Here is a 10,577-nt window from a genome sequence, read left to right on the forward strand (position 1 = left end):
ATAACCGTTTCAAGTTTTTTTGTCGAACTCGATTCCTAAATTAGTGTTCATTAGCTCTTCAAAAAGTCAGTATTGTGGTTAGTTCTCATCTCTCTCTTCGATTTTGAACCTGTTCGTACTAAAAAGTTTTTGGTTTTTGAGTTCTATGCGATTTTTCTTTCAGGGGAATTTAAATCGATTTTGCGTACTAAAAATGTCTTCAAAATCCCTAGCTCGAACCGGTCTTTCACTATTCAATCGATTCTTAAATCCAAATTCAACTCACAATCTCATTTCTCAAACTTCTGAAATATCTCCAAATCTTTTCCCCACTCTTTCCAAGTTTCAAACCTCTCTTCGTTTTCAACCAAACAACAAAAACGATGAATTCGTGAAAAGATCAGACATTGACCTGTTTTTACACCCGTGTGGCTTTCCTTCACTCCAATTCTTTTTACCAGAAGGTATACTATTTCACTTTTATTACATTTGTTTCAATTAGAAAAATGGGTTTCTGTTTTTCAGTTTTGTTTTAAATGTGAGTTATTTGCTTTTTACTTTTGTGCATATTCTAAGTGGTTTACTCTAAAGGAGCTTTTAGAAGGAGAAATAAGAATGTGTGTCAAAGAAATGAGGTATGGACATGCTTAATAACACTCAGGAGTCGAGAAGGGGGATTTGGCAGTAATGCAGCATTCTCAAGTGTTTTATTGGAGTGCGTAGAGATCTGTGTGTAGTAATTTGTGACCCATTCTCTTAATTTACATTTGAAGGTCCAATATATCCATTAGACCGGGGAAAAGATTATAAATTAGTTTGCGTGGTATAATACTATAATAGGCTGGCTTTCAAAGTGAAATGTATCCCTTTTCTTTGTATCTCCTACATATCCAGGTTTGCTTCTTTTCTTTTTTTTTTTTTTTTTTTTTAATTTGAATGGGTTGGGAATTTCACATCTATGGTGTTAAGCTTTAATTTGATGCGTGGTTTATGTTTTGTTAGGTCTTTCTCAGTCTTCACTGGCTAATCGAACCATAAATGAAAGAAACCAAAAGGTTTCAATTTTTTGTGAAAAAGAAGACATTCTTGTAATGAACATTTCAAACTCCAAATTTCTCTTGCAAAGAACATGTGGCTACTACTAATTTGATTAAAGGTTGCTGGAGGTATATGGGCACACACAGTTGGTGGGAAGTATGTATTGGGATTTGTCGTAATCTGGTGGTCTATTGCCACAGCTCTCACGCCTATTGCTGCTAAGTTCGGTTTGCCTTTTTTGCTTGTTGTGCGTGCATTCATGGGGATTGGTGAGGTCAGTTTTACAACTTAATTAATATTCCTCACATTATATTTTTTGCTTTCAGCATAAATTTCATATCTTATAATCCTATTCTGTTTGGCGCTATGTTCGATCAGTTAATACCTTCAAGGTGTTGCCATGCCTGCAATGAATAATATTCTGTCGAAGTGGGTTCCTGTAGCAAAAAGAAGTCGGTCGTTAGCTCTCGTATATAGTGGGATACTGGGATGTACCTAGGCTCAGTAACTGGCTTCGCATTCTCCGCTTTTTTAATACATAAGTTTGGACGGCCATCAGTATTTTACTCCCTTGGAACCGTGTGGTTTGCTATATGGGTAATATGGCTTAGTAAGGTAACTTCCATCTCAAGGGACTTCTGGTCCTTTTAGTTATTACTTAAACGTAATTCTATTTGTCATCAGCGTGTTTTTTCACCAAGTCTCTTGTGCTGATATGGATATTTATAGCATATCAAGTTTAGCTTCTTAATAATCTAATAGAAATCCTCACAATATATATATTTCAATTAACAAAACCTCACGAGTCATCACCAATCCCTATGGATATTTTGTTGGCATTGTGTTTTTTCAGTAAGCCTCTTGTGCAAGAATATGGATTTTTTTAGCATATCAAGTTTCATTGGTTTCATAGTAATCTAACAGAAATCCTCAGAAGATGTATTCCAATCAAGAAAATTTCACGGCTTATGGATCATCACTAGTCGATCTGAATATCCTTTCCAAATAATAATAGGTCGGCATTTAAAAAAGAAACAAAAATCATAAGATTTAATGTTCAAAGCAGATGGGCCACTAACGAAAAACTATTATGTCATGGTCTCATGGATAGCTTATATAATTTACAAAATAAACTTGTACCATTGGATTAGCTTATATAATTTACAAAATAAACTTGTACCATGGATTAGCTTCACTATTTCCTTTAATGACCAGGTTTTAATTTGGCTACTGATGCATAGGCACACAGCGCACCACTAGAGGACCCTCAACTTAGCTCTGATGCATGAAAAGAAGCTTATTGTCGGTGGCAATGATGCAATGGAGCCTGCTAAGGAAATACTTTCATTTTTCTCACATGGATGCCAACGTATTATAACCAGGTAAAACTTTTATATTATTTATAGGTTCGTGCTTGATTTGGTATGTGGCTATGAAAAACCACTGAAGCAAAGCATTTAGGTAGGAAGTGTGGAACATGGACCCTCTTAATCACCTACTTCATGTCTAGCTTTCAGAAAAAATCACTCAACCATTCTTCTTCACATTGTTTCTTAGGTTATAAGTTAGTGATGTTCGATGGAGAAAAAAGTTAGTAAACACCAACTTGCATTGGTAGCTCACTTAAGTTTATTTGTTATGGATTGGTTTCGTCGGTTGATTACTATTTTGTTGGTTACGTAAATTGGATTATTATTGGATTATGAGACCTCATGTTGAATCATCTTTGATGTATGTATTTTGAATCATTGTGATGTATGTATGTTGTTTTGGTAACGTGGAGATGTATGTATGTTAGTTTTATTGTATAAGTCGTGTATTAGGGTTTTTTAGATGTTTGTATATTTATAGTTTTTTTCTTATTCAAGGATTTGTTACTTGACTTAACTGACATTAGTCGAGATGGTTAAGTAGCTGGTTCTACCAATCAATATATCTTTTAGTAGTTGGGTTTATGACAGGTTTTGTATTATGAAATGTCGAAAATACAGAGAAAATTTTGCCAAATTTTTTCCACATAAGCCACGTGTCATAGGTTTGAGTTTTGGGGCATTACATCCCTTTTGTCCAACTTTTACAAATGTTGCTATATGACTTTGTACAACCCTATTTTCTTATTCACTAAAGTTTAGAAGAATTTGTTATATAGATTTTATTTGTTTTGCAGTTCTCTTTACTGGAATAATCATTAAAGCCAGGTAAATGATTTTTTTGTCATTTACTTTATCTTTAGCATTTTTAAGATTTGGTGTGATCAACAGTGGTCGCTTGGTATTCGATGAAGATGGCCTAGTACTGTAGTGTGGTAGCTGCCCAAGCTTTGTTTTGATATTTTAGTTCTTTAGTTTTTATTTTTTATTTCATATATTTGTAACTTTTGCAGATCAAGAAACTTTCTGGCCAGCAAGAAGACTTCCACCTCGGATATATGTCAAAGCTCGTAGTTTGTTCGGTGTCTCTAAGAATGTCTTTCGAACTATGAAGAAGATTAATCACAAGTGTTTGACCTAAATGCGATTTGGTCACAATTCTTTCTTAATCCATTCATTTGTATATTATTAAGTACATATTGATTACCTAAGTCTTATGTCTATGTTTGCTACTGGAATATTCAATGTAGTTAGCATTTATGAATGCTATTTGAATTTTAATGGATTATATTTTAGGTGTATATTTGTTGCAGGTCCAATTAAACGTGAAATGTTTGTTTTTAAATAATTGGTTATTTTTTTTGCAAAAATTATAACATTTATTACGATTTTGCCAGAACTGTCACAAAAGATACGTTTTTTTGTGATGGTTTTTGAGCAATTGTTACCATTTTTTTTAATGGTTATATGATCGTTGAAAAGGATGAATGCATAACCGTTTATTTAAAATCGTCATAACAAATCACATTATTTGTGATGGTTTTTGAGTAGTTGTTACCGTTTTTTTTGAGTAGTCTGGAACAAATATTTGTGACGGTTTTAGAAAAAAATATAGGGCGTTTTTTGACATTGGTCTTACTATTATAATGGAATTAGACTTTAGTCTAGAAATGCTAAAATATTAAGTTTTGGTACTACTTCTGTTACTTAACCGTCAGTCAACTTAGTTAATTGTGGTCATGCCGTTTGCTCTTTTGAGCGTGCGTCACACGTGCTTACAAATAGGACTAAACTCTAATATCTAACTTACAAGTAGGACTTTCTAATATCTAACTTACAGTAAGATTATTCTTTAATAGAGAGTTCTAATTGACCATTCAGATGTAATTTGATTCCCATATTGAGGAATTTTTTTTTCACGTTCTACAATAAATTGCCTCGAAATTGGTTGATATGTTGCATAAACCAATTCTCTCCGTGGAGAATAAATTCAAAGCACCGCCTTTAGTGGTATCTTTTGTGCTAAAAATAGTAGTATGTATGATAGATAAGAAACTAAACAACATATAACCAGCATCGGACACTATAATTATTTTAGGATCTATAGGATTTTCTGTTAGAGTAAAGATTTTTTTTGTTTGTTTATTTTTAATTGTGCTAGGGTTCATATTTTCACGACACAGTTTTTGATCGATTGATGTTTTACAAGTGTATGTATTGAATCTCTGTGGGTATCAAGAACGTATATCTGAGGAAAAGATTGTGGGTATAATTCCAGAAAGTAGAATTGTCATTCAATGTTCAAGTAAAAACTTAATATATTCCATCGTTCCACCTCATATATAATGGACCGAACATGTAAAGATTATATGAACCTTTATGTCCTTGATTTGGATAACATGTTCCAAGATCCTACTAGAAAGAAACATATTTATTTCTTTTGTGACTACTTACGTTGTAATGAGATACTCACGACACCATAGTGCTTCTTCTATGTATGTGTTTTCAAAACAAGTTTTATAGTTTTCTTCTTCTATGCATGTGTTTTCTAAACAATTCTTTTGGTTTCATTTTGTTTTTTGATTCTCTGCGAGGCATATACTATGGAACTGGAAGAAAAAGTTGCAAAACTTAGAGAGCATAAGGAAGAATTGCAGAAGATCAAAACAGGAGTATTGGAAGATACACATTGTCTAAACCATCGTCCTTTCTCACTCTTAAAGATAAGTTAGTATTTGACCCAGATAATAATGTCATTGTTAGGACATGGTCCTTATTATAAGTTAGATATTATAGTTTAGTCCTACTTGTAAGCACGTGTGACGCACGCTCAAAAGAGCAAACGACATGACCACAGTCAACTAAGTTGATTGACGGTCAAGTAACAAAAGTGGGACCAAAACCTAATATTTCAGCATTTCTGGATCAAAGTCTAATTACCATAGTAATAGTAGGACCAATTTCTAAAAATCCCAAAAAAATAAATGACCCCCACTCCCTCACGGTTTTGGAAAAAAAAAACAGTGACAAAAGACTTTTTGTCACTGTTTTTAACAGTGATATAAAACCTTTTTTCTTGTAGTGTTTATTTATATATATCTTGAAATGTGCATATTACCTTTGCAATGTAGGTAAGTGAGGAGGTTATAGTGGCTAGGAAGGAGATCAAGAGTGAAATAAGGACAGGTATGGAGACAAGAATGCAAGAGTTTTTTTAGTGTGCGAGAAAAGTAGGTAGTGTAGGTGAAGGTTCATTTGAGGGTGCTATGAAGAGACCAAGATCAAAGAGAACAAGGGGAATGAATTCAAGGTCTCCCATTGCTCATGTTGTTATCCAAGAACCTAGTACAAAGTTTGCTCAAAAGAAGGTTAAATCAGTTGAGAAAGAAGTTATGGATTCAACACCTGATAAGAAGAAGTCATCATCTTCTAAGAAAGTTTCAATTCATTGGATCTTTCTGCTGAGACTATGGGGAAAAGAAAAAGACCATTGGAAGATAGAACTCACATTGAAGTCGTCTAAGATGGCAAAATCGGTCCAGAGTTTAGAATGGTAAAGAGGAGGGGGAAATCAGTGACTAGGGAGCAAGTGAGAGTCTAGCCATCAAGATCAAGTAAAAAACTAGCGATACTGCTAGCAAAAGCCAAAAAATTCTCAACAGATGTGAAGTAACTAAGAAAACAAAAGGAATGGAGATTAAGAAGAAGGAAGCAAAGAAACCAAAAAGAATAAAAAATCTTATTCGTGCAGATGATGAGGAAGATGAAAATAAAAATGATGCAGAAGAAACTGAAGGTGAGAGATTTGCAGCTAATGTTACAAGAGAGATTAGTGAAGAGATGTGACTTGTTGGATGTAGTGGTGTGTTGGGTTTTGTTGTTCATCTTAAATCCTTTGTTTGGAGGAATAGTTGATGGTTGAAAAATCTCTTTCTAAACTTTCCAGTCTTTCTTTACTCTTGTTCTTGATGTTTTAATGGTGGAAACACTAGTTCTTTATCTAGAATGGGTTGAAGTTTTAAATAAAATATTGATAGAAAAACATGTATGGAAGTTATACTCATTTGAACTTGTCAAATGAGTATGACTGGTGTTTTGGGGTTGAATAAAAGATTAGAGAAGTAATGAAAACTTTGTATTGAAGACAAGATTGAAAACTTGTGTTGAAAATAATAAGAACTTGATTTAACAACTAAAACTTCATGAACATAAAAATGGAAAACAAGTAAATAACAAATTACACTATTAATTTAAAACATATTATCTACTCCTAATGACCAAAGATTAATTATAGGGTAAAAGTCTTTCTCCTCATACTTTGGTTTATATAGGACACCAATTACATATTTACCCTTTTTTTTTCTAGAAACAACCTTGAGGATAAGATTAAGCTTTGTTGGCTTTTGACTTTAGCCCATATAATTGAATTCTTGATTTGGCTTTAAGTCCTTGAGTCCATAGGTTTTAGCTTCGAGTCCTTGGGTCTTCAAATTTTAGTCTTGAGTCCTTGACAGTTGACTTTGACTTTTCGGCACTTTTGCTCTTAAATTGGAATCTTCCCAAGTAGCGTAAATAGCAATCCTTTTTGTGCTAAAATGCACATTTTAGGAATATACGTCTTAAATGGCTTGTATCCTGAAAAAGGTAGCAAAAGCTATAAGTTGTCTATTCATTAAGCATAAGAAGGGCATAATTGAAGTATTGTAAAGATAATAAAACACACATTTAGGGACTGATCAACTACCCCCAAACAGCATTTTGCTTGTCCTCAAGCAAAGATGAGAGAGAAAAAACTAAGATCACAAATGTGTGATTTATTATACTGGTCTCGTTTTGTGGAGTGTGATTGTAATGACCATATGCAACAAGGCCTTAAACCACTAGGAATCCCCTAGTGGATAAGCTTAAGCCTCGTGAGAGTTTTCCATAAAAGGAACTCACAAACTTCCTCTATCTAGCACAAAGAGTCTTGTCTCCTTTTTTATTCTCAGAAGTCTATACATCTCATTAGCGGGGGAATAAAGAAAAGCTCCTTTGAACTCAGAATAACATATACATAGTAATTTAATCATCTAAAGATAAACGTGCAAAACATGAGCGGTGAAATGCAAAAGCAGAGTCGTTTCTGAAACTTTTAGAGAGCGTCTTTAAGGTAGGTTCTCACAGGGGTGTGTTGCAATCACAACTAGCTTTCTGATATATTCACTCAAGTTTTATTTTCTCAAGTGCATAGGGCACTTATATTTCTCACATACACGAATGACGTCCAAAGAAACCGGGGTCGATTGATCACAATATCCACTTACTATCACACCATCTTATTCCTAATTGAGCTAGAGGTCTTTTATTAGGAATTACGGGGCAATGGTAGTGGTTTAGAAATAAATAGAAGGGAAAACAAATTTTGATAAGTTGAGAAATTGGGTCTTCAGGATATTTGTAACTAGAGAAGAACCTCATTTTGTTATTTTGCTTCCGAATTTGTGATTCATTCTTTATCCCTTTGGTTTTGTGACTCCATATGATTTTGATTTTTGGGAGTTCTAACTTTGCTTTTGTTTCTTTTGAATTCGACTCCTTTTGATTTTGAACTTTTGGGAGATTTCATTTTTTGAATCTTTTCTTTATTTTCTTTTCACAGCTTCTAACTATTTTGTTTTTGTACAAGGTCTTCTCTTATCTTTTTACTGTTCATCCAATTCTCAACTTGTCAGCTGGGTAAGCTTTTATTGTGTGTGTAGTAACAGTTCAGGGATTGATGGCAAAGAAATAAAAATGTTTTTAGAAATTGGTGAAAGCTCAAGGGGGGTAACTAGAGGAAAAAATATCTTTTTGGATTTTTAACATTTATTTGGCTATATCGATAAAAAAAAGGGCCTAAATTCTCTCTTAGGATATGACGTGGTGATCAAGCAAGTGGACGTGTTATCTTTCTATCCGGACATCCTTTGTGTCATCACTCAATAATCATTCAGACGAGGCTTTTGGTTAGATTCTTACAGGATATGGAACTTAACTGTTTTAACCTTGGTCTCGAAAACTTACTGCTATATACAATCAAATGCTGATGCATGCCATACATGAAAGATGTAGAAACTATTGTATGTATATTAGTCTAAGTTCGAAGAACGAATCCTTATTCTATTGCTATAATGAGACATCTAAACTATTTGTTTATCATAGAAAGAGGAAAACAAGACTTTTAGTACTAAACAGAAAAATATTTTTGGTATTTTTGAAATTATTTTAAGAAAGAAAGAAATATACTAATATACCTAATATAAAAATTGCTATATAATAAATGCATAGTTTTTACAAAATGTTACTATATCACCCCCAAATAGAAATATGCTTTGTCCTCAAAGTATGAAGACAATGAAAGAGATTACCATAGGAACATGAGCAAAAATGGCAGTAACTTATACTTTGTTCTCTGTGATGGAAATATACAACACCCAAACAAGTTTGGAGCATGGTTTGATAGATATAGAACAAAATGTACATGGGTTAACTAAAATGTAAAAACGTAATTATTCTAACATGAAAATTTTGGCTTTTTTGAATTTATTTGTAAAAACATGCATAGCGTAAAAAATAAGAAAATTTGGGCATGATGTATTTGTATGTCCTTCTACTCATATACCACAAATCCTTATATATCCCACAAAACACATGCATACATAACAGATAATACTAATAAAAACTAGAAGTGCAGAAAGTAAAGGCATGTACTAAAACTAAAACAAATTACATATAACTATGCGGACACTAGGGAGTTGCCTAGTCAAAATCCGCGCAAGGTAACTAACATGGTCAAGACGAACTCGAGCTACTCCTGTCTCTTCCCTCTCGTCGAGCTCTCTCAGGCGTAGGAGCCTGTGGAACAATCTCATATCGTAGCACTTGAAGCATCTAGAGAGTGCTAGCCTAAAAGTTGTGCTGCTCTTGTTGAATTATACTCAACTACTCATGCATGAATCGCAAAGCATCCATGGGACGCGTGAACTGAGACAGAGCTCATGGAGCAAAGTAATCTACTAGAGGTGGAGGTGGAGCGTCATCATTGTCGAGACCGTGCTTGATCTCTTCTACAACCTCTGGGGACCAGTCATGTTGAACGCAGTGAAGGTAGACATGAGTGAATGTGGCAGACTTTACTGTCACAAAGCTACTTAGAACTGCTGCTCCCCAACTAAGCATGAGTTTAGTTACAAGGGTAGGAAGGGGAGCAGTATTCCGTCTAGACTGAGAAAGTTGGTCCCACAAGAAAGAACTAATACAGAACCCGTTGTTCCAGGTCTGTAAGATCAAGAATGTGAAGGATTGACTAACCTATATACGAAGGTTTCGTCGTCCCCACTAGGTTGTGCGCAATCTAAGTTACCACTACCAGCTGGTTCTTCCTCAAAGAAGTTTGCCTTGCGCAGGTGGAACCACTAACATACTCGCCCTCTAACATAGTCGAATGCATCAAATCAAACACAGTGCCATAGAATTGTTGACTCTCGGGGACCTCGTGTCATTTTTCGATACCCAAAATTGACCCAACTGACTGCGTTGTCAACTTATGTGAGCCTCCCCCAAACGAAATGGTAACCAAACCTTCGTTATCTCGAGCTAAGTCGCTATAGAAAGCTCGAACAAGAGAAGGGGAGTAATGAGCAATGAGTTCTAGCTAGAGTGACCTCTAACCTCTTCTAAGGATCTATCCGATCCCTTGAAGAAAACATCAAAAACCCCCGAATCAAATAGATTTGAGAAATCTTTTTCGGGTACAATCATTCGATTGGCAGCCATGAGTGGATGTTTTTGTTAAATTGAAAGTGGATATGAGGTGGGGTGAAGGTTTGCTAAAAGCAGTAGGAAAAGTTTTGAATTTGGTGAAGAAGGAGGCGTGGCGCAGGTTGGTGAGGTGTGGGCGTGTGTCGGGTTGATTTTTGTGAGCTAGGGTTTTGTGTGAAAGAGACGGTGCATTGGGTGGTCATGTGGTTGGAATTTAAACCCAGGTACGACCGTCGGTTGTTAGGTTTTTAGGGTTTGAAAATTTTGGGCCAAGCCCATATGAAATTCGGAAATACCGAAAAGTTCATGTTCCTTCTCGTAACTCGTAAAATGTAAATCACCGCTTCGTTACCGGTCCGATTCGGACAAACGAACTGTCTAAACGATCAGCGCAAAAACTCATATCCA

General features: G+C 34.8%; 1 long non-coding RNA gene across 1 annotated transcript; it reads left to right on the forward strand.

Annotated features, from left to right (window-relative positions):
* The first annotated feature begins 1,120 nt into the window (after positions 1 to 1,120).
* On the forward strand, positions 1,121 to 3,688 carry LOC147504908 (uncharacterized). Its single transcript, XR_015193150.1, has 5 exons — positions 1,121 to 1,291; positions 1,396 to 1,632; positions 2,259 to 2,399; positions 3,185 to 3,215; positions 3,401 to 3,688. It is a non-coding gene; the product is annotated as an uncharacterized LOC147504908 (long non-coding RNA).
* Positions 3,689 to 10,577: the final 6,889 nt, after the last annotated feature.

Source organism: Coptis chinensis, chromosome 4 (assembly GCF_015680905.1).
Source record: "Coptis chinensis isolate HL-2020 chromosome 4, ASM1568090v1, whole genome shotgun sequence".
NCBI classification, from domain to species: domain Eukaryota; kingdom Viridiplantae; phylum Streptophyta; class Magnoliopsida; order Ranunculales; family Ranunculaceae; genus Coptis; species Coptis chinensis.